The following is a 19,967-nucleotide window of genomic DNA, read 5'->3' on the forward strand; positions in this document are numbered from 1 at the left end:
AAGAAAGAAAGAAAAAGAAATTTAAAAAGTTATACATACCCAATCTACAAAAGCTGAAGAAACTGGCTTGTGAGGGAGACACAAATCCCTAGTCTGTTGGGATCCAATCTTCGTAGAGTCTATTTTCATGCTGGATTAACTCCTGATGATGACTTCAAAAGGACAAGGTTTTCACCTCAAGTGTTCAAAGCAAAACTGTAAAGAAAAAAGCCCACACAAGACTCCCCAACCTGTTTTTGATGTGGAATGTGAAGCATAAGATGACTGGGACTTGCTGAGCAGCTCTGATCCTCTAATCGACATTGTTCAAGAAAATGACTTTGAAATGCATTTTATGGTGTAGAATTATTTTGTGGTGCAAATGATTATGTAACCTGTAGTAACCTTTTATATAATTCAACATGCAGTCATCAGGTTCTGTACAAGGAAAACCTAGCCAAAATGTGTGGAATAATATCTTGTTTACAGCATCATATCAATTTGCAAAGGGATGCCTGGTGTGTACTCCATGTATTTTTAAAGTGTAGACAGCTTTAGGGATAACTTAGCTACATATGCTATACCAATATATGATATTTTTATTCTTCTACAGCTCATTCTAAAGTTTTTGTGTATGTCAAGCTTTTGAGTTTTAATTTTCTTGTCACGTTTAAAGCAATATATCAAGCTGAGCTTCATATTTAAGCCCAGACATGGAACAGCTGCATCTTTATGTTCTGACTAGGAAACATTCGGCTCTGCACCAAAAGCTGACTAAAATATATCCAAAATGGAGTGCTTGTTACAGGATAGCAAACTACAACAAAAACAAAGAATCAAATTTCCTATCTTACAACAAAGACAGTAATAATTCTTCTAATGGTAAGATGATTATTGTCATATAATCTTATATCATCTTTGCCTGAAGGTGCTCTTTATTTTCATTTTTAGCACCTCTTTGGAAGGTTACATGACCTAAAAATTAGGTAATATATAAAGTTTGGGTAAGCAACTCAAACTCAACACTGAGCAAGGCACTAGAAAGTTTGTTTCTTTTCAGGAGAATGTAATTGAAGATTCCAGCCAGAAATCAAATGGATACGAAAGGATGAAAGGTGCTGATAATCTTGAAGATTAAACAAAGAATTGTTTCAGAACACAATTCTCCTTTTTCTAATGACAAAGTTATTTCCACTTTGGAAAGTGCTTTTGATGAAGGTTCAGCATTTGAGGGCAATGTCTGTGCGTAAACGGCAAACATTATGGAATAAAAGTTGCTTCAGAAAATTATAGACCAAATGAGGAAAAACAATTTAGTAGTTTTAAATGGGTCCATACAACAGTAAATAATAAGGAATCAGAAAAATAAATATTTTTAATTTAAATGCTAATATCACCTTTGCCTTCTAGAAATAAAGAAAATTGTTAGGAACAACACAAATATACTTAGATCAAGCTCAACAACTGGTAGCAGGTATTTCACCATTTTGTAACCAAATGGGACATTTCACAGCTATGTAGCTTTGCAGCTATTTGTGCTGAAATAAACAACAACTAAACAAAATCCCACAGTTGTACCTGTTACCAGTTTTCTCTACTCCATTACCCTAGGATAAAGCTGAAACATCCAGGTGTACAGAGAGAGAAAGAACAGCATTCCCATGAATGAGACTCTTCAGCTCAAAGATGTGTGGTTTGGGATGAGTCAAACACTCCAAGTCCAATTTCATGTTCTTTCTCACCCAATAGCTTCTGCTGTGGACATTCAGGTGCCTCTTCATCAAAATGATGGTGTGGATGCAAAAAAACATCCTTGCTCAGAACAGATGTAATAAAATACGTTGATCTGAGGTGACATAAATCTTGATAACTTTTATGAAATCTCTCCCAGACCTTTGCACCTGAGTTATTTGCCATCTGCACTCAATTTAGACACACTGGTACAGTTAGAGCAATATGCCTTCCATCCTCCCTGACTCTCACAGCAGCATGCAGACATGCTGCTAGAAGCTGTCTTTCAAATGTTTTTTGTTAGATGTGAGAAAGCGGAAGAGTTTGGGAGCTGGGGGTACATGTAGGAGAGGGAAGAGCAAACCATGAGAGCTGAGGGTTTGTATATCACCATATTGCTGAAGAACTGAAGTGAGCTAAAATATTTGTAAATTATTATCAGTTTTTCTTTATTTAACACTAATTCTTTTTTAAGACAATGTATAGTTTACCAGGATTATGCTCTGTAAATTAAGCAAATCCCCCATTTTAGGATTTACAGGAATAAACCTTTATCCATGGGCCCTGACAGAACCAGGTGAACAGACCCATTGCTCAGATGTGAAACCCACATGTGTACTGTGCTATCTCACAGCACATCAACTGCAGCAACACCTGGAATCTCACTTACCAGGTCTGAGCCCTTTCACAGATCCACAGAGCAAATACAGGGATCCTGTGCTCTCTGCTGGCACAAGACAGGTGAGAGGGAAAAGACTACAAAGAAACTGAAAAGGACTGCAAAAGAGGGAAAAATCACTTTTAGCATGCCCTCCTTTCATTTTTTTTTCCTTAATTGTTGTTCTCTGGTAAACATGAAAATTGGGCTACATAAGCCTTTCTCCTGACCTGATATGGGACATCTTGGTATATTTCATTACAAAGTATAATGCTATGTCACAAAACTCTCTGTTTTCAGAAAGAGCTTAAACTGCAACCCAGAAGCACACAAAAAAGAACATTTGACTGTTCTCATATAGTACATTTGATTTAAAAAAAAAAAAGGTAACTATTCATCCAAGAAAACCTACCAACTCAAAGCATTCCAAGTTTGTTAATAAAGGTGTACTGATAGGAAACTAAAACTATGGCCCAAAAATTTTTTAAAGGTGATCCCAAGTTCAGTTTAATGCTGTATAGTGAATCTTATACGTGGTTAGAGGAGCCCTCAAAGAAACAGCATCATATTTCTAGCACATCAGAAATTGAGTCCCAAATTCCTGCTGTGTCTTCTGTGATGCCTCAGTGTACAGCCTGCATGAGAAAGAGCTCATTATGTCCCACATGATCACAGATGCCCAACAGAGATAACAGTCTAAATCATTTGTTCTCCTTAAAATAATTTATTCATAGGTAGGAATATGAAAATGTGCCCTTTATGGAGTTTATCTGTGTCTATAGCAAACACAACTTAAATCAATTCTTCGTCTCCAGGACTGGCAAAGTTTGACTAAGGCATTAGGGATTTTTTTATTAACCTCCATTAATTCAGCAGTCCTACCACTTTAATAACAGATAAAAATGGATGGCTAAGAAGTTTCATCTCATTAAAAGGTGTGAGTGAGTACAATTAAACATGCCTTACATATCTCAAGATATATTACACATTCTAATAAAACTCCAGGGTTATGAAGCAGTAAGTGAAGTTTATTAGGCTGTTGACTAGTGATCACATATAGCACATAATTTCTGTGGTAGGAGGAACACACAATGATTGATCTTAATTTCTCTTGCAGTTCTGATCTTATTTTTGGCAGTTCTATAGAATCCTCAGATATCCCACAGCAATTTAGTTTTAATTAGATGAGCAAATACGATGATGAAAGTCTTTTTTTTTTCCATAGCATTCAATGAATTGCCAACATATTACATTCTACTATTTGAAAAAGTATCAGAACCTATATGGGTTACAAATCTCTGTAAAACCCTTCTGTTTCTGCTCATTTCTATTCAGAAAACTCTAATTTTCCATTAATCTAACTTATTTTAAGTGAATGTCTCAACTACTTAGTGTCGCTCCCTACCTACTTTCTTTAAAATGCAAAGTTCCAATCCAAAATTTTATCAGCCTAAAGTTCAGGACCAATCCATATTTAGCACATGAGAAATAAATTAAAATAATCAGACCGTATAACCTTTTGAAAGTGAGAAATAATGCATAAAAGATGTGGGGAGAAAATACCAGACCACACTATTTAACATTAAACAATGAATTAGGAAGAGGGAGGAAAAAAAAAAAGAATATATATCAGATGATGTAAAGAAAATGGGTCCAGTGTGCTACTGGTATAACAGTGAAGAAAGCAGGCACACAGATTTGCACCATCGAAAAGCTAAGCCAAGATAAGCCTGCTTTATGTGTCACTTAGAATGAATAGGCTATATTAATATACAGCCCATATGTTAAAATTACCTGTAAAATAAAATGAATAATGCTTTTGCTGCACAAACCAAACTCCTTTATCTGCACAATAAAACTGGGGTACTGAGTCACTTAAAGAAAGAAAGCTCTTTTAGCACAGATAAAAATTCAATGAAGAAAAATCTTCTCCTGTGGTGAAATATGGAAAATAAATTGTGTTAGTTGCTTTTGCTCCTTGCTAGAATCACATTTATAAAAGCATAACTTAATTTTGGGAAGAGATTTTCTACATTTCAAAAGCTCATGTAAGTTCATCAAGCATGAAGACTCACAAATGTTAGGTGCTAAATATAAAGCTCAAGCCCTTCTTCTGCATCAGTTTTCTTCAAGCATCTAATTTAATATTGCATCTTAACTTGCACATGCTTATGCAGAATTTCAATATAATAATCAGCTTTGAGTGGTCAAAATGGTCTGCTGACATACTCATCCTCAGCAAGGCAGGAGGAACAAAAAAAAATCCATTGCTTTTACAATAAAATCCAATCTGCTCTGGTTCTCACAGAGAATCTAAGTTTATCACCCCATATTTTTCAAACAAAATATAAGAACATTTTCACATTTAAGATAATTAAGGATTTTTTTCTCTTGTTAGCTTTTTTAATGACCTTTTTGACAGTCGAAAAAGGAATAAAGATACCTCTAACCCAAAGAAGTTAAGACTGCATTTTCTTTTAGAAAGAAATAATATTTTCCTTCTAAATCTCTTTTTAAAAAATCTTAAGAAAAGTCTTTCATTTAAGAAACTGCAATCAAATCTGGTAATAAAAATCATATATCACTTAAATATTAGCAATTTTCCCCCTAAACATGCAAAATAAGAGGCAATCTCTTTAATAACCTAGTAATTTCTTCCATTGACAGGAATACAGAACTAGATCTATGAGGTTATTTCAGAATTCTTGAGGCATAGAGATCCTAGAGAGACCAGAGAACTGAGAATAATGCTCCAGCAGAATATACAACAGGCAATGGAAGGTATGGCCCATTTCACAGCTTTTGTTTATATTTACAATTATTATTCCACCAGAAGGCTTCATGGAAAGTGCTGGACTTTGATTGCTATTAACTCATTGGACTTTACATGTTTTCTTTCCCTCCTGGCCATCAAAGGGCTGCTGTTGCAAACTGAGACTGTGTGTATAATTTTCTCTTATTTTGTGATGACTGGGTAGCCTAAAAATTAATTTTCAACCATTACATTTTAAGCCCTCAGTTTAATCTCATTGCTACACCAATCAATTTCTAATTACATACTTTCAGCCTTTCAAGAAATACAATTTTTAAGAAGTTCATTAGATATTTTTTTTGTTGTTATGTGACAAAGAACTCAAATACATTGATTACTCAATCAGTTACACCTCAAATGTATTATAATAAAACCTTTGCTTTCTGATTTTTCTTCACACTGTGAGAAACAGTTTGAAACTAAATAATGGGACAAAAAAAAAGTGGTTTATTTTTGGTTTTGATGGAAGAAGTGACAGGCCTGATCCATTGCATTTGACAGTTTATATCCCCATAGGCTGAGCTGAAATTCCAGTTAGGATTGAACAGATTTATCTGGATTCCCCAGACTCATCTTTACCTCAGTGATACTGGTCTGTGACAATAATTTGAGTTTCTCTTCTGAAACAGAGAGTGAACCTGGCTGATGCCTTTCCCTTCCTTGCTGCTGGGAGAAAAGCTCTTGGTTTTACAGCACAAACCTCCCTCCAGTGAATGGAGTGAAAACATTTTGAGAGGTAACAGGGTGTCTCTCCTCAAGGTTGTTGCTGTCCATCCAAGGTTCCAGCAGCCCAAAGGGGTCAAGCCAAGTTAGCAGGGTCAGCACAAACATAACAACATTTCTCCACCAAGCCCTTAAGAGCCTTGCAGCACTGGAACTCTCCACTCCTCCAGAGAAACCTTTCCAGCAAGTCTGTGTGTGCTCTACTCCCTTAATATCAAATTGTAAGGTGCAATGCTGGAAAAGAAATCAATTATATCAAAGGAAAGAAAAAAGAAAAGGAAAAAAGAAAAGCAAAAATGAGGAGAGGAGAGGAGAGGAGAGGAGAGGAGAGGAGAGGAGAGGAGAGGAGAGGAGAGGAGAGGAGAGGAGAGGAGAGAAGAGAAGAGAAGAGAAGAGAAGAGAAGAGAAGAGAAGAGAAGAGAAGAGAAGAGAAGAGAAGAGAAGAGAAGAGAAGAGAAGAGAAGAGAAGAGAAGAGAAGAGAAGAGAAGAGAAGAGAAGAGAAGAGAAGAGAAGAGAAGAGAAGAGAAGAGCAAAAGGAAAAGGAAAAGGAAAAGGAAAAGGAAAAAAAGGAGGAGGAAGGGGAGGAGGAGGACAAGGAGAAGGAGCTGGACCAGATAATCCTAGAGGTCTTCTTTGGACATGGTACTCTATGTTTCTGAGGTTGAAATAAAGCCTCTCATAGGTCACTGAGCCACCCTGACCACCATCAGACCTAAGGGAATATGAAAGAGTTTGTGCAAAGTATTTGGAATGTATTTAGTTGCCGCATTCAAAAGAAACAGAGCATATATAGAATCAAAATTCAGACACGAAAAACAGGTAAATCACTTCACAAAATTACAATTTGTACTCTTTCAGTAACTGTGGGCTGTAGCATTTAGTAATTTTTCCCTTTAATTTTTGTCACAGCAAATGGGCCTGAGTATAATAAATATTAGGAATTACATATATAGTGTCTGGTATTTTACTTTGAAGTTTAGTATCAGCATATTTCCCAGATTACTAAACCAAAAACATTTTTAAGGCCACCTTTAAGATCTCTGAAAATAAATTTGAGGAAAACAAAGCAACAAGCCTCCCCATCAACTTGGAAAATTGCACCTGAGCACTTCTCATCCCCCATTCTTCCTCACTGTCAATACTAGCACAGAGCTAATGGGGCAAAAGAAGGAACTAAAAAAAGCAGGATATTGTAATAAACATCACAGCACATTATTTTAAGAGAACAGGGAAATGCAAAGTAGAAAAATGTCATAACTCAGTTTAGGACTTTATGTTTTAATTTTAATGACTGCTGTTCGTGTTTAAAGATTCATGGACTCTTAAACAACTTTGAACTGCCAGAACCTCATCTTTAGGTTCTCTTTTGTCAGATTTCCAGCACTGCGGTGCTCCCTAGAGTTACATGGATGAACTGGATGCTTGACCATTGCTCAAGGACATCCCAGGGCAAACCTCAGTGGGTGCTCAGATATCCAATGTAAAGAGAGGCATCCAAGATTCTCCATAGCTCAGACATGGGAAGCAGACTTGTTTCATATTTGCATGTTTCTTGTAACTGACACACAACCTATTCTCCTTTTTCATCTGTTTTTGTCTCTTTGATGGCTATCACATCCTGTTTACAAAGAAAGATATTGACATTTTCCTTTTCTGAAGTTATTTCAGTTTCCAGCCTATTTCCAATGACAATCTCTATCAAGTTTTACTATGTACATAGTGAGGAATACTCATGACTGAAGATAGAGGCTACTATTAATCATGAATTATGATAGCAGATGTTTCTTTTAACATATTTTTACCAGTTTTTTATATGTTAATACAAAACATTAAAACTTCAGCTTTGGCAGCAAAACCACATTTGCTTTATTTTAGCATTCATTTAGTATTTTCCATTAAAATAATGGAAAATGGTGTGAGAAATAAATTTTTAAACAGAATTCTTTTCTTAGATCTATACCTAATATCTCAAATTATCTTTCACGTTGATTTATTCAAATTATTTCAAAATACATCTCTCTCCCCCTTCCATTAATAATGTTATTAAATTAAAGAACAAATTCAGTCATTAGAATTAATGTTAACAAATTAATGAAGGGCATAACAAATACTGCACTGCTAGAACAACACTTTAGGAAGAGCATTTACTATGAAACATTACAGTTAATAAAGATCTTGTTTAACAGAAATGATTTTCTCCAAGTCACAACATGGTCTTTTTTGTACATCAGTGTAGGGCAAGAGGAAGGAAAGCTTCATGGTTTTTAAAAAGACCTAAGGATATTCCAATTGGAAAGATAATCCAGACTTGGCCTAAACCTCTTATCTTTTAAAGTCTTACCTTTAAGGTTGAATATTTCCAGAGATTTTGCATTTTAAATTTCTAAATCCACTTTATTATCATTTTTATTGCAAAATGTTTTTTTTTCTTTAATAGCAAAAAAAAAAAAAAAAGCTTTTCTAACAAAGGTTAGTTAAAACAACAACTTTTGAGTAATTTTCAGTTGAATCAGCTATGGATCCAGGTGAACATTACTGAAAGAAGCAGCCCTATCTAAAAAAGCCACAGGGAAATTCACATTTCCCTTTGGACTGTAGCTATTTATTCTGAAGTTCAACTTTTGGAAGTTTTCTACCCTCCTCTCTGCACCAACCCTCTTAAAATGATTGATGCAAACATCTTGTGTCTCTGTCTTTGACAGTAAAACTGAACGTCCTTGATCATGGACTCTGATAATACATTTGAGATATCAGACCCTTAGTGTACCTCACAAAACTCTTCAGATCAGTACTCAGCCCTCTTGGTTCAACATATATTTTAAATTTCCCCTTTCTGCACTTTAGAAGTGTTATAAAAAGACAAAAAATTCAGTTTTGTTCTTTTTTTACTCTGTTTTTTTTCCCTAAAGCTTAATTTTAATAGCATACATTATCCCTTGCAGCAGATGCTGAAGACAAGCAGGCAGCAGACTGACTAGAAGCATCTGAGATTGGGTACAGATACTGTTTATAAAACTCAGCTCAAAGCGCTTAAACACACATATAAATCCTATGAAAATCAAGTGTTTGCTTCAGTTAAACAGGACATGAGCAAAACAACTTGTTCTGATGAAAAACAAGGCCATGCTTTGCATGAGCAGGACACGTCATGGTGGGCATCTCCTCCCTCCTGCCTGTGACAGACCTGAGCCACAAGAATCATGTTCAGCACTAGAGCAAAACAGAATTTTGATGTTGTTTCTTCCAGGTTAACATCACCTTGTGAGTATTTGAAAAGCACAGCAGGTTGAGGCAGCTCAGCCCTTGTGAGGCTGCATCTGGAGCAGCTCTGGGATACTCACTCAAAGAGGGACGTGGAGCTCCTGCAGCAGATCCAACAAAGATGGAAGGTGATGGAGGGATGGAATCTCTCTCTTATGAGGAAAGGCTGAGGGAGCTGGGACTGACTTAATAAATGGTGACTGAGAGGGGACTCACCAGTGTCTATGGGAATCTGAAAGGCCAAGAGGATGGATCAGGCTCTGCTTGGTGGTGCAAGGCAATGGAACAGGAGGAACTGGGCAGAAACTGATGCACAGCAAGTTCCACTTGAGGAAGAACCGCTTTACTGTGTGGGTGACTGCAGTGGAACAGCTTGCCCAGAGAAGTTGGAGAGGTTTCCCACTGGAGATATTCCAGAAATGTTTGGGTGCAATCCTGTACAATGTACTTTAGGATGACCCTGTTTGAGCAGGGAGGTTGGACCAGTGACCTGTGACCGTGTTCACAGAGGTCTTAGGATGAGGGAAGAGATGAGGATCTGACTCCATGTTTCAGAAGGCTTGATTTATTTTTTTATGATATATATTACATTAAAACTATACTAAAAGAATAGAGTAAAAGGTTTCATCACAGAAGGCTAGCTAAGCTAAGAATAGAATCCCCAAAGAATGATAACAAAGGCTCTGTCTCGGACTCTCTCCAAGCCAGCCAGGCTGACATTGGCCATTAATTACAAACATCCAACATGGGCCAATCCCAGATGCACCTGTTGCATTCCACAGCAGCAGATAATCAATGTTTGCATTTCGTTACTGAGGTCTCTCAGCTTCTCAGGAGGAGAAATCCTAAGGAAAGATTTTCATAAAAGATGTCTGCAACAGTGACCCACTGTGGTCTCTCCTGACCTACCCATTCTGTGATGGTAGAAACATCAGCAAGCATCACTGACCTGATGGAGCAAATCCAGAGGAGGTCACCAAGATGATGAAAGGTCTGGGGCATTTCTCCTGTGAAGGCTTCCCCTGGAAGTGTTCAGTGCTGGTCTGGATGGGACCTTGAACAGCCTGGTCTACTGGATGGTGTCCCAGCCCATGGCAGCCAGGTGGAATCTGAGGTTCCTTCCAACCCAAACGATTCTCTGATTCTATGATTTTGCTATTTAAGCAGAAACTTTCTTTTACAATGTTGAATTCTGCAGTCAAATTAGGGAAAAAAACTCTTTATTTCTTCATTGTACACTCTGTTTTCAGGGCATAAATTTCAGAAATATGGAAAGGCCACTACTTCAACACCAAAATCTTCAGATCATTGTTAGCCAATTGTTAGCCAATTGTAATAGCAAACACCACATGCACTTAAATTGTAGTATTTTATCAATTATAAAATTTACACACAAAAATTACAATTTTCAAGTACTCCATGACTCAAATTTTAATTCATTTTGAAGGGCTTCAATGAACTCCATCTTTTTGGCAGATAGATCTTCCAATGCTCCAGTATGTGGAATACAAGTAGGCCATGAGCCTAATTTGGTTGGCTATTGATATCATAGGGTAATTTTTTTGCCCTCAGTGCCATCAACCATAAAGATATTTCAAGTACACATAATTAGTTCTTAACAAAAGACAATTAGATTCAACAAAACACCTCACTTGCTCCAAACAAACTGAGCTTGAAAAGGGCACTAGTACAGTAAGAAAAAACTCAAGGAAAAAAAAAAGTATTGCAGATGATTTTTTTAATAATTGTTGAGATCTTGGTGTTTGGCTTTGGTGTTTTTCTTTTCCTAAACCCATATATGTTAATATGTATTTTCTCTACTTACACAACATTTTATGACCAATTTAAGTACTTTTGCAATTGTTTATTAATTTCTCTCAGTTAAGCCCACAAGAGTGCTTGAGTAAAACAAAGTCCAGGTTTGCATACTATAGAATAGATTTTGGCAAACAGATGCTCAGAATTGTGCTCTTAGTCAAAATATTCTAATCAAAATATATCAATGGACAGGGCCTTTATGTAACAGTCTTCATGATACATTAGATTCTCAATATATTAGTTTCTTCTACTCTTCCATTTTACTTTTTTTTAATCACCAATCTCTGTTTTTCATCTTCTCTTTAGCAAAAAAAAAAGTACGCTGATGTTTTCCATTGGAAATTTCCTTAATTTTTATACTTCTCTACAACCCTAAATATTTCATACCAATGTTAAGTTCTCCCTATGTTACATTGATTGGTTGTTCTCACTAGTTCCCTGTACAAAACCAGAATCAATATCCCTTTCTGACAGTTCTTCTAACACATTCATAAATCAAGAGTTATGTCTTCCTCTGACACACATGTACTTACTTGATTTATAGCAGCTTAAGTGTCTGGGAAAAATCACACACTATTACCTAGGCGAGTACAAGATTATTGTTCAGTGTTTCTGTGGGAGAAAATGGGGGGGAAATCCTATCTGTCAGCTCTCCCTGTAGCAGAAGAGCTGCATGATGAATTCAATACATGGGATTCAAATAAATAAAAGCAGCGTTTTGGGCCACATAATCAGAGCTGCACACCCAGGCCTGTTCTGCATTACTGTCGAAAGCATTCAAGATTAACCCGGGGCAAAGGAGGACAGGTCTGTGTACATTCCTCAAATTCTGCTCTCACCCAAATAGTCTGTCTTGTTCACTCTTTTCCCACTCCATAAAGCCACACACAGTGCTTGTGCACACTCTGCATGGTGAGGTAATAAACCAAGAGCAGCTCCAAATGACAAAATCACCTCTCTTTCCAGTTCAGTGAACTGGGTCATGCAATAAGCACAATAATTTGCATGAGGATTGTAACCAAAAAATTAAAATAAATATTTCATACATATTATATATATATAATATATATATATATATATATATATATATATATATATATATATATATATATAAATTAAAGGGAAATGTTTCATGCATATATAATGTGTTCGTATATATATATATATATATATATATATATATATATATATATATATCCCTGTAGAATTGAAAGAGATTGCACCAGAAAGAAAACAAACCAAAACCATGTCTCAATGTAATAATGACCAACTGCTTTTCAAGCAGCAGTTTGAAGTAGTAATTAGAATATGAAAGCTGGGAAGTATTTACTACAACATATAAACACATTTATAAACATATAAATTCTTTTTAAGCAACTGCTTTACCAGATTCCCTTTGATGTCAGGTTCTTGAGTTAAACTGTGCCACCCATGAACATGACTTAAAACTTAGTTGAACAAGAAAAATTACTGGGTTCCCTGTTCGGTTTGTGGCAAGTCTGAATTTCAGGCAGCATCTTGAAACTTAGAGAAAATAAATTAGAAATTACATGGATTTTTTTTATATTTCTGTCTATTTTCTGTGCTCGTCCACCAAACCAATCATCTCACATACTCATTTCTGAAGCTAAGACTTCTATAAAAAAGCAGCAGTGAGTCATACAGAATACACTTTGCTTGCTAGTGTGATGATATCATTATTGCTGTCTCAGTGACACTACTGTAACACTGTTGCTATTGAATGTCTAGGGATGATCTCACTGGTCATCAATTTATTTAAAGTTGGAGCCTTTTAAAATACTTAAAATATTGCTGTTCACAGGAATAGGTTTTATTCAAGTGTAGTTAACCGTAAAATCTCAAAATAACTTCCTCAGGAAATCATTTCAGCAATATTTTAAATTTTAACTAGGAACTTTATCTCAAGTAATGGTACAGGATGTTCCAGTTTCACAAACTTGTGTTGTTATGTCTGCATCATGTTTTTTATTTTCATAAATTTTTGAGTCTGAGAACACCAGAAAGCATTTTATTATCAGTGTAAATGGAGATGATTCATATAACAATATTTAAAGAAAATAACCCTGAAATTCAAAGCAAAATGACGTGGTGATCAAGATTATATTTTTTCATTATATCTTTGCACTGAGTGATGTTAAGTCCTCACTAGTTAAAATTAATATAAATGTCATTCTTAAAAATAAAAATAAATAGGAGTAGATGTTTTTCAAATGTGAAGAAATATTAAGAAAAGGAGCTGCAGACCAATAGATTTCATCTTCATTTATAGTGAAATATCATACAAAAGGAATAAAATGCAGCTCTTTTATAAAGACTATCTGAATTTAGTAGATTAGACTACCTGAAGAGCACTTTTTAAAAAAGTTATTAGTTAATGGTTCTATACTAACAAAATGCAACAGACCCCCTTAATCAAATCAAGAACGAATTGAAACACAGCTGGATGTTAAAAACACTTCTTTGTCTGTTTGATATAATAAATAGTACAAATAAAAAATATTTGACTGCTAATAAAACAATCTAAACCTCAAATATTGTGTTTAAAAGAAATTTTGAAATCCTGGTAAAAACACTCTTACAGAAGTTGGTTATACATCAAAATTAAAAAGGCTCTGTACCATGGGAATTTTGCTGATCTCTGCTGATAAAAATATTATTTAATACTATAGGATATTATTGTATATGTATTATATAGTACATAACATTATGTATATAATACTATATTATTATTTTATACTATAGGAAATGTCTATTAAAGTGGTACACGCTAGGTGGGAGGACACATTTTCATTCTTTAGCTACCACATTAATTAGGAGTTTGGTGCTGTACAAGACACAAAGGATTAGTACTGAAGCATTCAGTAATTTTGGCCCCAAAACCAGGTCTCCAAGTTGGGAAACACATCTCAAGCAGCAGCTCTGCTTAAAATTAACTCTCTATTGCATACATCAATGCCCCTGTATGTAAGCTGCACATGAGCACAGGTAACTTACAAAATATAAACTGCTTTTTTCTTTCTTTTCTTTCTTCTAAATCTTGTTGAAGCTGGCGAGCGCAGATGCTGATGCTGAAACTTTGGCAATCTCCTGACATTAAGTCAACCTGCAAATAAGAACAAAGAAATGTAAATGGGCACGTTATTTTCACTCCATTTATTATAACATTTTGGAAGTGTTACAGGGGGTTGGTTGTTGTGTTGGGTTTTTTGTTTTGTTGGTTTGGGTTTGTTTTTTTTTTCTCCCCCCTGCTTTGAAGTTTCAGGTTTTGTTTTCTGAAGGTGGTTCCCACAGAGGGATTGTCCTCGCCGCTCCCCTTCCCTTCAGACGCACCCACCCCTGCTGTGTCAGCAGCGCATGAGCTGAGCACTTCTAAAGCTTCCTGTAATTAAGCTCACCTTTTTGCATTACAGGCAAACATGTTCAGACTTATTTTGGATACATTTGGGAAATAATAGCTTTTCAGAGTCTGCAATGAGAAGCAACTCTTGCTGCTGAAATAAACTGTGGTGAGGACTGTGTCTTGTAGCGATTTTACATGAGGCAAATTCCCTCGGTGCCTCGGTACTTGCATCAGAAAATAAGGAACATTAATTTCTGTTGTTTTGCATCAGAACTGACATAAGTTTACAATAATGCTTGTGTCTGTAGTGTATTGCTTGTGTGTGCACCTAGGGTGGGGTTTAGCTCTCAAAAGCCGAGTACGTGGTTCCATTTCAGACACAATTTGGGCACCCTGCCTGGACTCCACTGCCTTTCCACAAGGCTTCTGCTCCTCCCTCAGTTCATTTGTCATGTTTCCAGGCCCCATAAAAACATTTCCAACATCCTAGGGCAACTTAAAGTTGCACAAGGCACGTAGGCTTTGGCAACAGATTCCAACCCACTCAGAATTATGTAAACTATGACAGAGTAATTTTCTGGCACATTTTTATGCATGTGAAAAATACTGGCCCAAGATCCTCCAGGGGACAAAGTGTCTCGTTTCATGCCATGACACAACAACTACTAGAGCAAGGGAAAACTGGGGATGTACAATTATCTGGATATTTCTCAACCCCAACAAGATGTTAATACAGTTCATTGCTGGTAATAAGAAGTTGACTTTCTTTTGCTAGCTGGGACGCACAGCTCAGCAGTCAGATGTTTCATTGGAAGAATTTCTGCCTCAACAAACAGCAAAATACCCACAACAAAGCACAGCCCCAGTGATCCTGTGGCTTGTGCCAGGCTGACATGCTGATGGAACCAGGGCTGGGGTGACACAGAAGCCACCTGCCAGCCTGAGAGGTGGCACTTTGCAGCTCCAGGCTCCTCAGAACAGGAAAGACATGGATCTGTGGAAGCAGCTCCAGAGGAGGGACACAGAAATGGTCAGAGGGATGGGACACCTGAGCTGTGAAGACAGGCTGAGTCTGTTCAGCCTAGAGAAGAGAAGGTTCTGGGGAGACCTTAGATCATCCATCGATACCTGAAGGCAAGAGAATCACAAGAGGGACACTATAAGAGAAGCACAGAGGGACTTTTTACAGGGGCATGTAGTGATAGAACAAGGGGGAATGTCAGTGGGTAAGTTATGTCAAATATTGGGAAGAAATTCCACACTACTAGAACTGCTCAGAAAACTCCACACACTGCTCAGAAAAACTGTGGGTGCTCTACCCTGGAAATGTTCAATGTGGTGATCACATGTCCTCTGAACAGAAAGAGACATAGGTTTCCCAGGATTTTCCTGGGAAGCTGTGAGAAGCTGTGAGAAAGCTCAGAGAAAGAATTAAAACAATTATTTTCTCAATCTCTGCACCTAGCAAGCAATCTCTGTTTGCCAAAGATGTTTACAAGAAGGAGTTGTCCCTTCTTGACCAATAAGTGAGAAAAAATTCCTAAAAGCCAATCAAGCCGTAAGTCCGTTATTGTTTCTATAAGAACTGTAGATTTCTAATAATAAAGTACCTTCAAACTTTTTCATACCTTCTAATAATACAATCTCTGTATCACCTTTGTCTGCCCCTGATACTCAGTCAGTGATAGTTCAAGGCTATATTGGATAGGGATTTGAGCATCCTAGTCTAGTGAAAAGTGTCCTTGGCCATGCCAGGGGTGTGAATAGTTGACCTTTGGAAGGTCCTTTCCAACCCAAAACGTTCTGTGATTCTATGTCTTGCCCTGTCCCCAGCAAGGCCAAGTGAAGATGCACCATCATGGCACATGCAGCTCCGGGACAGCCCTACCATCCCCAAAACATGTATTTTATCCTGCTCGGATGGCAAATGCCACACCAAAGAGCAAGCACAGCAAAAAGACAGTCTTGGATCTCTGCAGCTCCTCCTCTCTCCTCCAACCACGATGAGAAACATCAAAACAGGGCTGAAATCTGCTTTTGGCTTCCCTCAGGGGTTTTGATCTTTCTCTGCCTCAGAAAGGGAAAAGGAAACCAGCCACTACTGACACGAATCCTTTGTATCCATTTTCTCTTTCTACAATGGTATGGAAATCAGGCTTTCCCAAAATACTGCTATTTCACCCTCATTGCCCTGACTTTTGCTTTGGCAGTGCAAATTAGTGCTGCTGTGGTTTTTCCACATGCTCAGACAACATGTTAGGAGACCAGATTCCTGCTTTTCTAAAAGGACTATATCCATCTGCAAGTTTAGGAGCTCAAACAGATCTCCTCCTGGAAACCATTATTACATCTGCTTTTTCTGAATGATCATTAGGACTGGCTGAAACTATTACTGTAAATGGGCCTCCAACTACAAAGTTTCCCAGGGAATAGCTGCATTTCTTAGAGCAAGGGAGGTGGTGGTGGAGGAAGCAATAAAAATCTTTCAGTTCATGGCTACTTTCTAGATTTTTTATTTTCTTTATTTTTTTTTTACTATTAGAAGAAAGCTTTCATATTTCTGTGGCACTTTATAAAAAAAATCTCTGTGAAAGGAACATCTTCATTAAAGCTGGCCTTGAAAAAGCCACTAATGGGAATACTCAATTTTAAGATCCTCCTTTGAGGGACAGATTTACACTCCAAGGCAAACCACATAGGCATTTAAAATATTTTCAAAACCAGGGCACGGAAAGCTGAAGAATCTCAGCATCTGCGAAAATGTGACACTAATTTGTAATGCTGAGAACACTTAAAAACAAGGTCTTTATTAAGGAAATAAAAATGAATTCTGACTCATTGATGTTAAACTGGTATTAAAATAATCTGGATGGAAGCCACACAACAGCACTGAAGAAGAGAAAGGAGAGAGATACAAAGAAAGTACAGAAGAACAGAGGAGATTAATAGATTTAAAGGGAAAAACAAAAAGATAGGTTTAAATATAAATGTAATATGAGATGCTATTCCTGCCTGTTCCCTTACTTTGTAGGTCTTGTTCAGATACATGGTAGAAAAGAAATGTGCTGAACCTTTTTGAGCCATTCAGTTTTAATAGTAAAAGTAATTTTCTCAGGTGGGCACTGCACAGTTGCAATTACAGTTTATTTTGCCAGAGAAATTCTTTTAAGTCACTAATGGTATGAGACAGAGGGTAAGGAATGTCAGCACAGCATGTCTCCTAAGCTTGATACCAGCAGATTTGCAGAAGACCCAGAGACAACAAATGGTATTTTTCTGTTGAAATCTCAAGGTGGTTTATTTCAAATGCACTTTACCTGTGGGTAGTGAAAAATAATGAAAATATTCCAACTGTGGGCACGCAGCTATTGCTATTCTTATTCTCAAGATCCATTTAAGATCTAGCACAGTTATCTTTGGGCTATCAAAACCATAAGAATTTCCTTCCATGAAAGACTAAAATTTTCACTATCTGCTTTTCATTCCCATTCACTACATAGTTGCTTAAAAACTTAACCCCCCTTCACATCCTACCTAGTAATTATGCAATTTCTTGTAAAATTCCACACTAAAGATCTGTCTCTTTTTTGAAACAAAGACTGCTTAAGCACCATATCATACATGGCAGGTTAGTTCTACAGACAGCAACTTGTAGCAGAAAACTAAATATTAAAATAAAGTTTTCTTCTTTCAGCCCACTGATGTCACCATATCACAAAATCAATTAGGTCAGAAAAGAGCTGTGAGATCATCAAGTCCAACTATTGACCTCTTGAAAATTCTGTTGGGGTTGGGATTTGTTTTTCTGGGTTAAGAAGGTCTTGGTGGTTTTTTGGGTTTTGTTTTTGTCTTTTTTTCTTTTTTTTTTTTCTTTAATTTTTTGTCAACTTCTTTCAACAAGTAAAATCACTGTTTAAAAACCCCATGTCTTGTTACCCAAGGCATGCTGGCAGCTGTTTTCTCACTGTTGGAGTAGTTCTTCATAAACTTCTATATTTAATTTAGAAGTGAACTTGGTTTTATAAATTACTTTCTGCACACCCATTAAAAGTATACTAGAGACCAGCATCACAATATGATAAGTGAACTACATGGAAGATAGGATAAAATCATATTTTTTAATTTTTTTTTTATTGACTAGACCTGAACAAGGACAGAAGTTGATCTCTGCTATACAGGCAGTTCACAGGAGGTCACCTTATCACTGCAGTGTTATTTAGCTTTGGCTTGGTTGAACTTTCCCAACATCTTTATGATAAACAAAACAATTTTTCCATTACTAAAGGCCACTCACCTGACAGCTCAGGGTCTCAGGACTTATATGGTTTGTCTTCATTTGAGCTGATTTTAGCCTTAAAAAAAAAAAGAAAAATAATAGTGTTTGTGATAGAATAGTATTTGGTGGGCAGCTAACTACCAACTACATTTTTTTCCAGATTTCCTTTGGTTTTACAATGATAACAAGCAGCTACTCATGTTTCTAGAATGAAATGTAGTACAAATGGGTGCAGAACACTACCAGAGGAGCAGGGGATCTGGCAGAAACCATAGCTGTAACTCAGAGGTCACTATGGGATTTCAGCCTTCCATTGTTCAGTTAAACCCAACAAAAAGTGAATGGTTAGGAACTAAGGAAAAAAGTGAGCACCGAAGCTGTGCTCCAAAAAAATTCCAAAATTAAAGTCTGTGGAGACAAGACTATCATCTGCCTTCTCCCAGTAAATGGAAGAAAGTCCCTAAGAAAAGTGATAGCTCGTTCTGAGTCCATCTCTTTCTTTCAGGAAGACTGAAGCCACCAGTCTTTGAATCCAGAGGGTTTCTAGAAAGGACTTTTTATTTTCCCCAAAAAGCAATATAACTGCATTATGATTTTTTTCTATATAATTTGAATTATTAATACATACTGTTGTAACTAATGAATCAGACTATTATGCTGTTAAATCATGAACTGGAGTAATAATAATTTCACAGCTTCACCTGTGACTGTGTTCCTCTTTTTGTCCAATTAAGAGTTTTGTATAATAAGCATAAAGCATGATGACTCTCTGTCTCTATATATATAAATATATATATATAAAAAAAAATATCTATAGAGTCATCATGCTTTATGCTTCTTATACAATATATATTATTATATATAATATATATAATTAGATATAATAAAACATATTATATAATATATATTTTTATTTTATATATTTATATTATATATAATATATAAATATATACATTATATACACTTTATATATATATATATATAGACACACAATAAAAAAGCAAACACCAAACAGAGCTCACAACCATGTATTTAAAAATGCACATCATTCTAATTGACAAAAGGTATTAGAAAATTAAAAGAGATGTGTGAACACCTATAGTTCTTCAATCACAGGTGTATTTACTCTGTCAAAACTTGGCAGGAATGGTTTTGCTCATTTCAGCTGTAACTTGGGAGGTTATTTCATCTGTAAACAACAGCAAAAAGAAGATATACAAAAAATAGCAATATCATAAACTTGCCGCTGTCCTAAAAGGATCAAATGAGTTTTCATCTTCAAATCTTTTCAACCAGAAAGTGATTTGTGTTTTGTACAAAGTATTTAACTGAATACAGTGAAACGGT

Source organism: Ammospiza caudacuta, chromosome 4, assembly GCF_027887145.1.
Source record: "Ammospiza caudacuta isolate bAmmCau1 chromosome 4, bAmmCau1.pri, whole genome shotgun sequence".
Classification (NCBI taxonomy): Eukaryota; Metazoa; Chordata; class Aves; order Passeriformes; family Passerellidae; genus Ammospiza; species Ammospiza caudacuta.